Source organism: Aotus nancymaae, unplaced genomic scaffold (assembly GCF_030222135.1).
Source record: "Aotus nancymaae isolate 86718 unplaced genomic scaffold, 86718_ANA_hifiasm-v0.15.2.pri h1tg000016l, whole genome shotgun sequence".
Classification (NCBI taxonomy): domain Eukaryota; kingdom Metazoa; phylum Chordata; class Mammalia; order Primates; family Aotidae; genus Aotus; species Aotus nancymaae.
This window is the reverse complement of record NW_026988428.1, coordinates 36,898,487-36,911,834: the sequence shown is the minus strand read 5'-3', so window position 1 is coordinate 36,911,834 and position 13,348 is coordinate 36,898,487. Positions and strand designations below refer to the sequence as shown.

The 13,348-nt window shown below is 43.9% G+C and overlaps 2 pseudogenes; one reads left to right on the top strand and one right to left on the bottom strand.

Annotated features, from left to right (window-relative positions):
* Nucleotides 1–790: 790 nt before the first annotated feature.
* On the bottom strand, nucleotides 791–10,723 carry LOC105715987 (vesicle transport through interaction with t-SNAREs homolog 1B-like; annotated as a pseudogene).
* A 922-nt stretch (nucleotides 10,724–11,645) lies between these two features.
* On the top strand, nucleotides 11,646–12,945 carry LOC105715856 (keratin, type I cytoskeletal 18-like; annotated as a pseudogene).
* Nucleotides 12,946–13,348: the final 403 nt, after the last annotated feature.

Genomic DNA, 13,348 nt, shown 5'->3' with positions numbered 1-13,348 from the left:
ATACTCAAATTATTCCAGTTTTGGCCAGAGGGAGCCCCTTTAATCTGGCTTCCATGTCCTTTAAAAAAATTTTTTTGTAAAAAAAAAACAACTTTGTGTGTGAAGACAGGATCTCACAATGTTGCCCAGGTCAGTCTCCAATCCTGGCCTTAAGTGATCCTCCCACCTTGGCCTCCCAAGGTGCTGGGACTACAGGCATGAGCCATCCAGCACTTCCATGTCTTTTGACATAACTTTTTTTTCTTTTTTTTTTTTTGAGATGGAGTCTCGCTCTGTCACCTAGGCTGGAGTGCAGTGGGATGATCTTGGCTCATTGCAACCTCTGCCTCCTGGGTTCAAGCGATTCTCCTGCCTCAACCTCCTGAGTAGCTGGGATTACAGGCATCCGCCACCACGCCTGGCTAATTTTTGTATTTTTAGTAGACATGGGGTTTCACCATGTTAGCCAGGCTGGTCTTGAACTCCTGACCTCAAGTGATCCACCCGCCTTGGCCGCCCAAAGTACAGGCATTACAGGCGTGAGCCACCTCGCCCGGCTAATGTTGCTTCTTTTTTTTTTTTCGGCACTGCCTTATTTCCTGGCACCACAAAAATGTTTCAGGCTAATCTTTCTCCTTGTCTGCCCCAGTCTTGAGTTCAACCAGGTCTTCAGAAAGCTCTGGTTCCTTTTAGTGGAGAACAGTATTTCGAAAACACAATCTAGGCACCAGATGTGTACATTGCTACTGATTATGTTCAGTACCTTTAAATTTTAAACTAACATCCTTCTGGAACTCCCAACCCATCTTAGCTATGCTAAGGGAAATGCTGGGCCAGAGCCTAAAGAGGAGGAAGTGATGTTCCCCCGGGACTGGAAGAGGCGGAGCAGGGAGCGTGGCTGGTAACAGAGGGGGCGGGGGAATGAGGCACAGAGTTGTGGTGCCTGATTAACCCACCCTCCTTTCTAGAGAGTTTTTAAATGTTAAGTGGAGGAACATGGAGATTGGGTTTTGTATAAAGATGGCAGCGTTTTCACAACCCCTGATTTAGCGTTAGTATTACAAGTTTCATAGAATTATGGCCCGTGGAGTTGCCCAGCCAGCACAAGTACTCCTCTGGTATGATGTTGGCCTTTAGGCAACTTTTCAACCCGTAGTTTACAAGTAAGGCAGCTGAGGCTGGATAAAGCTATGGTTCTTGACAAGGTCACAGAAGTGTCCGCTTCTTAAGCAAAAGATATATTTTATTCCAAGAGGAAAATGATTTGTTTGTATAAACCACCATATCCTGGCCAGACACAATGGCTCATGTCTGTAATCCCAGCACTTTGGGAGGCCAAGAAGCGGATCACCTGAAGCCAGGAGTTTGAGACCAGCCTGGCTCACATGGTGAAACCCTGTCTCTACTAAAAATAAAAAAATTAGCCTAGATTACGCCACTGTGCTCCATCCTGGATGGCAAAACAAAACAAACCAAGACAAAACACTCACCACTTTTTTTTTTTTTTTAAGAGAAAAGGTCTTGTTTTGTTACCCTGGCTGGAGTGCAGTGACATGATCATAGCCCACTGCTGCCTGCAACTCCTGGGCTCAAGCAATTCTCCTGCCTCAGCCTCACAAGTAGCTAGGACTACAGCTGAATGCTACCAGGTGCAGCTAACATTTCTTTATTTCATCCCAACATATACAGTAATTCTGTACTTTCTTTTCTAGGCGATTTTGTCAGCTCTTCAGATCCAGTTTCCACATGTTACAGGGGTCCAGTCAGTCTGATGACCCACTTTTGAAAATATTCCTGGAATTTACTTTTAGCAAATTCTCCGGTGCCAACATAATTAGCCTGCATACTTCCTTAATTTGTAGCATGTTATTTTTAGCTTTTCTTGTAACAACATACATTTTAAAGTTAGCTCAGGAGTTGAAGTGTTTTTTAATGTCAAATGGAGGTGGTTTGGGTGCTGTTGCTGTCTGTCCGTGTAGATAGACGTGAGGATTATGTCTGGGATATCCCAACACTGGGATTTTCTCTCGGGGAAGATTTTGAACTACAAATTCACTTTCTTTAATAAATAATGGCTATTCAGGACTGTTTCTTCTTGAGTAAACTTTGGTAGTTTTTGTCTGTTAAGAAATTTGTTTTGGCGGCCAGGCATGGTGGCTCACACCAGTAATCCCAGCACTTCGGGAGTCTAAGGTGGGTGGATTGCTTTGAGCTCAGGTGTTTGAGATCAGCCTGGGCAACACGGTGAAACAGCATCTCTACAAAAAAAAAAAAAAAAAAAAATTAGCCAAGCTTTGGTGGCTTATGCTTGTAATCCCAGCTACACGAGAGGCTGAGGCTAGAGAATCACTTGAGCCCAGGAAACAGAGGTTGCGGTGAGCTGAAATCATGCCACTGCACTCCAGCCTAGGTGACAGATTGAGACCCTGTTTAAAGAAAAAAAGAAATAAATTTGTCTTGGGCACACTGCCTATGAGGTAGCCCTGTTCCACAAAAAGCAGTTTAAAAAAAAAAAGTCTATTTATTTTCTTTTTTATCTTTTTTGAGATAGGGTCTCACTCTGTCTCCCAGGCTGGTCTCGAACTCCCGGGTTCAGGCGATCCTTCCACTTCAGCTTCCTGAGAGTAGCTGAGACTACAAAAGCATGCTGTCATGTCTGGCTAATTTTTTTTGCTTTTTTTTTTTTTGTAGAAATGGGGTCTCACTTTGTTGCCCAGGCTGGTCTCGAACTTCTGGCCTTAAGCAATTCTCCCGCTTCACTCTCCCAAGAGCTGAGATTATAGGCATGGGCCACCAAACTTGGCCAGAAATTTGTCTATTTCATTTAAGTTTCAGGATTTATTGACATAAACTTGTTTCCTTATTATCCTTTTAGTTCTAAAGAATCTGTATTGTCAGTTTTTTCATTTCTGATATTAATTATTTGTGTTTTCTCCCTTTTTTTCTGTTCATTTTAGTGCAAAGTTTATTGCTGTGATTTTTTTTTTTTTTATGAAGTCTTGCTCTGTTGCCCAGGCTGGAGTGCAATGGTATGATTTTATCTCACTGTAACCTCTGCCTCCTGGGTTCAAGCTGTTCCCCTGCCTCAGCCTCCCAGGTAGCTGGGACTACAGAAGTGCGCAACCATACCAGGCTAATTTTTGTATTTTTTTTTAGTAGAGATGGGATTTCACTGTGTTGGCCAGGTCAGTCTCGAACTTCTGACCTCAAGTGATCTGCCTGCCTCGGCCTTTCAAAGTGCTGTGATTACAGACATGAGCCACTGTCCCTGGCCTGGGATGGTGTTTTGCTATGTTGGCCAGGCTGGGCTCAAATGAACCTCCTGCCTCAGCTTCGCAAAGTGCTGGGATTAGGGACATGAGCCCCCATGCCTGGCCTGTGATAGTTGATGTTATATGTCAGCTGGTCTAGGTTAGGGAGCTGGTAGACTTTATTTCTGGGTGTGCCTGTGAGGCTGTCTCTAGAAAAGCTTGCATTTGAATTGGTGGACTGAGGAAAGAAGATCCTTTCTCATCAATGGGGACAGGTATCATCCAATCACTGAGGGCTCGATAGAACCGAAAGGTGAAAAAAGGGCACATTCTCTCTCTTCTTTAGCTGGGACATCAATCTTATGCCCGTGGCACTCACCTGAGGACACTGGAGGTCCTGGTTCTCAGGCCTTTGGACTCTGGGGTTACACCATTCCCTGCCCTGGTTCTCAGGCCTTTGGCCTCAGACTGGGAGCTTTGCCACTGCTGCCCTAGTTCTCATGCCCTTGGACTCTGATTGAATAACACCCCTAGCTTTCCGGATTCTCCAGCTTACAGATGGCATATCATGGGAATTCTTGACCTCCATAATATGCAAGCCAATTCCCACGATAATCTCTTATACATTTACGCATATCCTAATGGGCTCTGTTTCTCTGGAGAATCCTGACTAATACAATTGCAACTGATCTTCTCAAAGAACCAGGCTTGGTTTTACTGAGTGTTTTTATTGTTGTCTACTTAACTGATTTCTGCTTTAATCTACTATTTCCTTTATTCTACTTATTTTGAGTGTAATTTCCTCTTCTTTTCTAGTTTGTTAAGGTGGAAGCGGGGGACATTGGTTTTAGATTTTTCTTTTCTTCTACTATGGGCATTCAGTGCTTTAAATTTCTAAGTGCTGCTTCATTTTTTTTCTTCTTCTTTAAACAATTAAAAAAATTTTATTAGAAATGGGGTTTCACCATGTTGGCTAGGCTGGTCTCGAACCCCTGGCTTCAAGTGATCTACCTGCCTAGGCCTCCCAAAGTGCTGGAATTACAGGTGTGAGCCACCACTCCTGATCCAACTTCAGTTTTTGCTTTTTTTTCCAAGATGGAGTTTCACTCTTGTTGCCCAGGCTGGAGAGCAATGGCTAGATCTTGGTTCACTGCAACCTCTGCCTCCTAAGTTCAAGCGATTCTCCTGCTTCAGCTCCCAAGTAGCTGGGATTACAGGCGTGCGCCACCACGCCCAGCTAATTTCGTATTTTTTAGTAGAGACAGAGTTTCTCCATGTTGGTCAGACTGGTCTCAAACTGCCGACCTCAGGTGATCCACCAGCCTTGGCCTCCCAAAGTGCTGGGATTACAGGTGTGAGGCACCGCGCCTGGCCTTCCAACTTCAGTTTTATCCCATAAATGTTATCCCATACATTTTAATATGTTGTTTTTATTTTCATTTGGTTCAAAATACTTTTTATTTTCCCTTCTAATTTCTTTGATTTATGGATTATTTAGAAGTGTGTTCTTCAGATTCCAAATATTTGGGAACTTTCCAGATATCTTTCTGTTATTGTTTGTTTGTTCGTTTTGAGACAGGGTCTCACTCTGTTGCCCAGGCTGGAGTGCAGCAGTGTGATTTCAGCTCACTGCAACCTCAACCTCCAGGGCTCAAGCAATCTTCCCACCTCAGCCTCCCAAGTAGTTGAGACTATAGGTGTGCACTACCATTCCCAGCTAATTTTTAAAGAACTCAGCCCTGCCTCTACAAAAAATACAAACATTAGCCAAGCATGGTGGTGCATACCTGTCAAACTCCTGGGCTCAAGCAATCTGCCTTCGCCTCCCAAAATGCTGGAATTACAGGTGCAAGCCACCATGCCCAGTCTCTGTTGTTGATTTATTTTATTTTATTTTTTGAAATGGAGTCTCCCTCTGGCTGGAGTGCAGTGGTGAGATCTCTGCTTACTGCAACCTCCACCTCTCAGGTTCAAGTGATTCTCCTGGCTCAGCCTCCTGAGTAGCTGGGGCTATAGGCATGTGCCACCATGCCCAGCTAATTTATTTGTATTTTTTTTGTAGAGACGGGGTTTCACCATGTTGGCCAAGATGGTCTCGATCTCCTGACCTCGAGATCCGCCCGCCTCAGCCTCCCAAAGTGCTGGGATTACAGGTGTGAACCACCATGCCCAGCCGTTGATTTCTAATTTAAACTATTTTGGTCAGAAAACATACTTTGTATCATTTGCATCCTTTTACATTTATTGAGATGTGTCTTATTGCCCAGAATGTGTTATCAAATAGGAATATGACATGAAAATTAGATAAAGACATTTCAAGAAAACTACAGACCAGTATCTACCATGATACAGATACAAAAATCCTTAAAACAACTGTAGTAAATTGGATCTAATGGTATAGAAAAACATACCTCATAACTAAGTGGAGTTTATCCTAGGAATTCAATGTTGGTTTGATTTTCTCTATTTTTTCAAAAATTAATTAATGTAATTCAACATATTGTAAGTCAAAGAAAGTGACCAAGGTGAGTCTCAATTATTTTAAGAGGTTTATTTGTCAAGATTAAGGACACACCCTGAAAAAAGAATACAGAACCACAGGAAAAATCTGTGGTCTGTCCTTTTTTCTGAAGACAGTCTAAGGAATCTCAATTTTTTTTTTTTTTTTTTGAGGTGGAGCCTTGCTCTGTCACCCAGGCTGGAGTGCAGTGGTGTGATCTCTACTCACTGCAACCTCCATCTCCCAGGTTCAAGTGATTCTCCTACTTCAACCTCCCAATACTTTGGGAGGTGGAAGTGGGTGGATTGCTTGACCCCAGGAGTTTAAGACCAGCCTGGGCAGCATAGTGAGAGGCTCCCAAGTAGCTGGGGTTACAGGTACGCACCACCATATCTGGCTAACTTTTTTGTATTTTTAGTAGAGACGGGGTTTCACCATGTTGTCCAGGGTGGTTTTGAACTCCTGACCTCAAGTGATCCACCCACCTTGGCCTCCCAAAGTGCTAGGATTACAGACATGAGCCACCCTGCCTGGCCAGGGATCTCAATATTTATTTATTTATTATTATTATTATTCTGAGACAGAGTCTTGCTCTGTCACCCAGGCTGGAGTTCAGTGGCACGATCTCAGCTCACTGCAACCTCTGCCTTCTGGGTTCAAGCTATTCTCCTACCTCAGCCCCCTGAGTAGCTGGGACTACAGGTGCACACCACCATGCCAGGCTAATTTTTGTCTTACTAGTAGATGAAACAGACAAATTCCTAGAAAACCACAAACTACTGAAATTGATTCAAGAAAGAAATATAAATTCTGAATAGACCTATAATAAAAAGAGGAAAAGAAATTGGATTAGTAATTTAAAAGCATTTCACAAAGAAAAGTGAAGACTTTAATGGTGAATTCTACAAAACATTAAAGACTTAACACCAGTTCTTCACAAACTCTTCCAAAAAACAGAAGAGAGAATACTTCTAAACTCATTCTATGAGGGCAGTATTAATCCTAATACCGAAACCAGACAAAAACATCAGAAGAAAACTACATACCAATATGTCCTATGAATTTAGATGCAAAAATTCTGAACTAGCAAACCAATTCAGCAACATATAAAAAGGATTATATACCATGACAAAGTAGGTTTTGTCTCAGAAATGCAAGGTTGGTTTGACATCCAAAATCAATTAATGTATTATGCCATATCAATAGAATAGAGGACAAAACCCACATTTCATTGTGGTCTATTGATGATCTCAATACACACAGAAAAATCATTTGACAAAATCCAACACTCCTTGATTAAAGAAAAAAACTCAACAAATTAGTTATTGAGGGGGATTTTTCTCAACCTTATAAAGGGTAGCTGCAAAAACCCTCTGCTAATGTCACACCTAATGGTGAAAGTCTAAATGTTTTCCCTCTGAGATCAGGAAGAAGACAAGAATGTCCACTCTCCCTACTTTTATTCAACACTGTACTACAGGCTCTGTCCAGGGCAATTAGGTAAGAAAATGAAATTTATTTCATATATAGCTGGGCACATGGGCTCCCATCTGGAATTCTATCACTTTGGGAGGTGGAAGCGGGTGAATCACTTGAGCCCAGAAGTTTAAGACCAGCTGGGGCAACATAGTGAGACTTTGTCTCTATTTTTTTTTTCCCCCGAGATGGAGTCTCGCACTGTCACTTGGGCTGGAGTGCAGTGGCATGATCTCCACTCACTGCAACCTCTGCCTCCCAGGTTCAAGCAATTCTTCTGCCTCAGCCTCCTGAGTAGCTGGGATTACAGGTGCCCGCCACCATGCCCGGCTAATTTTTTGTATTTTTAGTAGAGACGGGGTTTCACTGTATTGGCCAGGCTGGTCTCGAACACCTGACCTCATGATCCACTTGCCTCGGCCTCCCAAAGTGCTGGGATTACAGGCGTGTGCCACCATGCCTGGCCTGTCTCTATTTTTTAATAAATAAATAAATAAATAAATAACAGATCAACATACAGATCAGTTGTGTTTCTGTACATTAAAATGAACAATCTAAGAATGAAATTTATAAAATAATTTTATTTACAAGAACATCAAAAAGAATAAAATACTTAGGAACCAGTTTAATAAAACAAGTGTAGAATGTATACTCTGAAAGCTACAACACATTGTGGAAAGAAATTAAAGAAGATCTAAGTAAATGGAAAGACATTTCAGGTTAGTGGATCTATAGATTGAACACAATCTCTATCATCACCCCAGTTGGCTTCTTTGCAGAAATTGACAAGCTAATTCAAAATTCATATGGAAATGCAAGAAACCATAATAGCCAGAACAATCTTGAAAGAAAAGAATAAACTTGGAGAACTCATACTTCCCGATTTCAAAACGTACTACAAAACTACAGAAGTTTCAAAACAGTATAGTCTACAAGATACACATGTATATCAATGGAATAAAACAGAATCTAGAAATAAGCCCTCATATTGAGTCAGTTGACTTTCAACAAGAATGTCAGGACAGTCAGGCATGGTGGCTCATGCCTGTAATCCCAGCACTTTGGGAGGTCAGACAGGAGGGTAGCTTGAGTTCAGGAGTTTGAGACCAGCTTGAGCAACATGGTGAGACCTTGTCTCTACAAAAAACTAAAAAAATTAGCCAGGTGTGGTGGCACATGCCTGTAGTTCTAGCTACTTGGGAAGCTGAGGTGGGAGGATCACCAGAGTCCAGGAAGTTGAGGCTGCAGTGAGCCGTGATCACGTCACTGCAGCCTGGGTGACATAATGAGAACCCATCTCTAAAAAAAAAAAAAAAAAAAATAAGTAAAATAAAATAAATTTTAAAAAAAGACTCCAAGACAATTCACTGGAGAAAGAATAGTCCTTTTAACAAAAGTTGCTGAGACAACTAGATATTTACATGTAAAAGAATGTAATTTTTTCTTATATCGTACCCCAAAATTAACTCATAATGGATCATAGATATATACTTAAGAGCTAAAACCATAAAACTCTTAGAAGAAAATATAGGAATAGATCTTTGGGAGCCTGGGTTAGGTTAGATATGACACTGAAAGCACAAGCAACGAAAGAAAAAATAGGTAAACTGGAGATCATCAAAATTAAAAACTTTTACACTTCAAAAGATCCCATCAAGAAAGCGAAATGACAATCTATAGAATGAAAGACAGTATTTGTACTTCATGTATCTGATCAAGGACTTATATAAAGAACATATAAATAACTCTTACAACTCAATAATATAAAGACAAATATTCCAATTGAAAAGTTGGCTAAGGATTTGAATAGACATTTCTCCAAAGAAGATATACAAATCATCAGTCAGCACATAACACCGTTAGTCATCAGGGAAATGCAGATCAAAACCACAGGAGGCCCCACTTCACATAGAGACGGCTATAACCAGAAAGAGAGAAGAACCAAGTTTTGGTGAGTATGTGGGAAGCTGGAACCCTCATACGCTGCCGGCGGGATTATTGACTGCTGCAGCCACTTTGGAAAACAGTCTAGCAGTTCCTCAAATGAGTAAATGTAGAGTTATCATATGACCCAGTAATTCTACTTCCAGGTATATAACCAAGAGAAGTAAAAAAAATTTGTTGATGCAAAGAGTTGTACACAAACATTCATAGCAGCTTTATTCAGAATAGCCAAGAACGTGGAAAAAACTCAATTCTGTCACTGGTGAATGGATATATAAAATGTGGTATATCCATACAATGGAATATAATTTGACAATAAGAAGGAACATCCAGGCACCTGGGAGTTGATTACAAAAAAGAAATAAAGGACCGGGTGCAGTGGCTCACGCCTGCAGTCCCAACACTCTGGAAGGTGGAGGCAGCAAATTGCTTGGCTGGGACTACAAGTGTGGCCACAACACCCGGCTAATTTTTTTTTTTTCATTTTTAGTAGCGATGAGGTCTTGCTATGTTGGCCAGGATTATTTATTTTTAAAGAAGTCATAAACAGCTTTATTACCTTGGCATATCATACTGGTCTTGTTGCTGTCGCTTCTCATTTAAGTGGCTGTCCATCTGCCCTCCTTTCTCCCAGTCTGGCCACACAGTGCATCCTTGAACTGTTAGCCCACAGCAGCAACCTGCTCATTCCATCTGCATCCCTAACACCATGCATTCCCAAGGTCAAAGTTCTGGTCCACAACGTTTTCCTTTTTTTTTTTTTTTTTTTTTTTTTAAATAAAGACAGGGTTTCACCATGTTGGTCAGGCTGGTCTTGGTCTTGAACTCCTGACCTCAGGTGATCCGCCCACCTTGGCCTCCAAAGTGCTTGGATTACAGGCATGAGCCACCACGCCCGGCCCCACAACCCTTTCCTATTGCAAGTCCCATGCTTGCAAAAGAACGCAAAGTAAACCCGGCCTCCCGGGATGTCAATGGAAAGCAGAAGCTTGTTGGTTGCCATTCTTCTGGACCTTGAAGGGAGAATCTTTTGACTTTTGCACACGTTTTCACTTGTGTTTCCCAGTGTACTTTTGGTATGTTCATACTGGTCCTGTTGTTTCCCCAGCTCTCCTGTGATTTCTGAGCCAATCTGGTCAGTCTCTTAGGTGGCCCGGCTCAGGCTTTTGGTGCCTTGGAGAAGCATTGCCCTTTGAGACTGTAGCCTATTCATATGCTCATTCTCTACAGCATATGTGCCATCTGTCATGTCTCCTCAGCCCCCAGGCGTGACTGTTAAAGGTGTACTTCTCACTCCAGATGGAGTTGGGCAAGGTCCTTCTGGTAATCTTGAAGCTTAGACATCATGGGGTTATAGAAACATAGGGGTCCATAATGTAGTTCCTCCTCCATCTGTGCCAGCATTTCATTTGCTTCCTGTTGCTTTTCATCAAAATCTCTGATCAATTTCCATGCCCAGCAGCCACTAGTGCACTACTTGTAGGTCCTCACGGAGGTGGAGGCACATCTCGTGCAGATGGTCGAAGTGCTCTGAGGAGGTGGTGGAGAGGGGCATGGCACAGGCCGTGCTTGGGCAGCACCCACCGAGATTCTGGGCACTGGGCCTCCTCCTAGCTTGGCAGTCAGCAACCCCGGCCTACAGCCATCCCCACCACTGATGCCTGATTTCATTTGTGTGAAATATGCAGAATGGACCAGGCATGGTGGCTCATACCTGTAATCCCAGCACTTTGGGAGGCTGAGGTGGGCAGATCACTTAAGCCCAGGAGTTCGAGACCAGCCTGGCGACATGGCAAAACCCAATCCTTACAAAAACAAAAAACCAAATTTAAAAAATATAAAAGCTAACTGGGCATGGTGGTGCACACCTGTGGTCTCATCTACTCAGGAGACTGAGGTAGAAGGGTTGCTTGTGTGGGGAGTTCAATGTTGCAGTGAGCTATGATGGTACCACTGCTTCCAGACACCATTGTCTGAGAGACAGAGTAAGACCCTGTCTCAAAAAAAGAAAAAAAAAAGAAGAAAGAAAAAGAAAAGAAATATCCAGAAGGTAAATCAGTGGTTGCCCAAGGCTGGGAGGTTTTCAGGACATGGAGAGTGAGCACTAGTGGGTGTGAGATTTCGGGGGTCAGTGATAAAAATGTACTAACTGCCGGGTGCAGTGGCTCACATATGTAATCCCAGCACTTTGGGAGGCCGAGGTGGGTGGATCACGAGGTCAGCATTTTGAGACCAGTCTGACCAACACAGTAAAACTCCGTATCTACTAAAAATACAAAAATTAGCTGGGCGTGATGGCATGTACCTGCAATCCCAGCTACTCGGGAGGCTGAGGCAGGAGAATCGCTTGAACCCAGGAGGCAGAGGTTGTAGTGAGCTGGGATTGTTCCACTGCACTCCGTCCTGGGCGACAGAGTGAGACTCCATCTCAAAGAAAAAAAAAAGGTCATCGGCAAAGACTGAGTCCTGTCCTCTCACTCTCCTCCCAGGGCAGCATGAGCTTCACCACTTGATCCATCTTCTCCACCAACTACCGGTCCGTAGGCTCCGTCCAGGTGCCCAGATATGGCGCCCGGCCGGTCAGCAGCATGGCCAGCGTCTATGCAGGTGCTGGGGGCTCTGGTTCCCGCATCTCTGTGTCCTGCTCCACCAGCTTCTGGGGCAGCATGGGGGCTGGGGGCCTGGCTGTGGAGATGGCCGGGGGTCTGGCAGGAGTGGGAGGCATCCAGAACAAGGAGACCATGCAAAGCCTGAACAACCTGACCAGGTAGTGGCCTCCTACCTGGACAGAATGAGGAGCCTGGAGACTGAGAACCAGAAGCTGGAGAGCAAAATCTGGGAGCACCTGGAGAAGACGGGACCTCAGGTCAGAGACTGGAGCCATTACTTCAAGACCATCGAAGACCTCCTGAGGGCTCAGATCTTCACAAATGCTGTGGACAATGCCTGCATTGTTCTGCAGATCCACAATGCCTATCTTGCTGCTGATGACTTTAGAGTCAAGTATGAGACAGAGCTGGCCATGCACCAGTCTGTGGAGAGTGACATTCATGGGCTCCACAAGGTCACTGATGACACCAATGTCACTCAGCTCCAGCTGGAGACAGAGATCGAGGCTCTCAAGGAGGACCTGCTCTTCATGAAGAAGAACCACGAAGAGGAAGTAAAAGGCCTACAAGCCCAGATTGCTAGCTCGGGGTTGACCATGGAGGTAGATGCCCCCAAATCTCAGGACCTCGCTGAGATCATGGGAGACATCTGGGCCCAATATATGAGCTGGCTAGGAAGAACTGAGAATAACTGGACAAGTACTGGTCTCAGCAGATTGAGGAGAGCACCACAGTGGTCACCATGCAGTCCACCAAGCTTGGAGCTGCTGAGATGATGTTCACGGAGCTGAGATGTACAGTCCAGTCCTTGGAGATTGACCTGGACTCCATGAGAAATACGAAGATCAGCTTGGAGAACAGCCTGAGGGAGGTGGAGGCCCGCTACGCCCTGCAGATGGAGCAGCTCAATGGGATCCTGCTGCACCTGGAGTCAGAGCTGGCACAGACCTGGGCAGAGGGACAGCAACAGGCCCAGGAGTACGAGGCCCTGCTGAACATCAAGGTCAAGCTGGAGGCTGAGATCGCCACCTACTGCTGCCTGCTGGAAGATGGCGAGGACTTCAGTGTTGGTGATGCCCTGGACGGCAGCAACTCCATGCAAACCGCCCAAAAGACCACCACCCACTGGATAGTGAATGGCAAAGTGGTGTCCGAGACAAACAACACCAAAGTTCTGAGACATTAAGCCAGCAGAAGCAGGGGACCCTCTGGGGAGCAGGAGGCCAATAAAAAATAAAAAACAAAAAACAAAAAAAACCCAAACCTAACTGCGGTGATGGTTGCACAAATCTGAATATACTAACATTATTCACTTGCACACTTTAAGTGGGCAAATTGTATGATATGTGAATTATATTTGAATAAAGCTGATCCAACCCTTTGTATAAATTTAAAAGGTAGAGTAAAGCACTCTATTTTCAAGAATCCATACAGATTTGTCATGTGCTAGAGTGGGTTCCTCTGATGAGAAGAGAAATGACAGGAAGGCTTGCCATTAAAATATGAGAGGCCCCTTTGCAGATCCGTGGGAAACCTCAACAGAGGGGACAGGCAACTCTTTGGAGAGGTGTGGCGGTGACAGGGAGCTG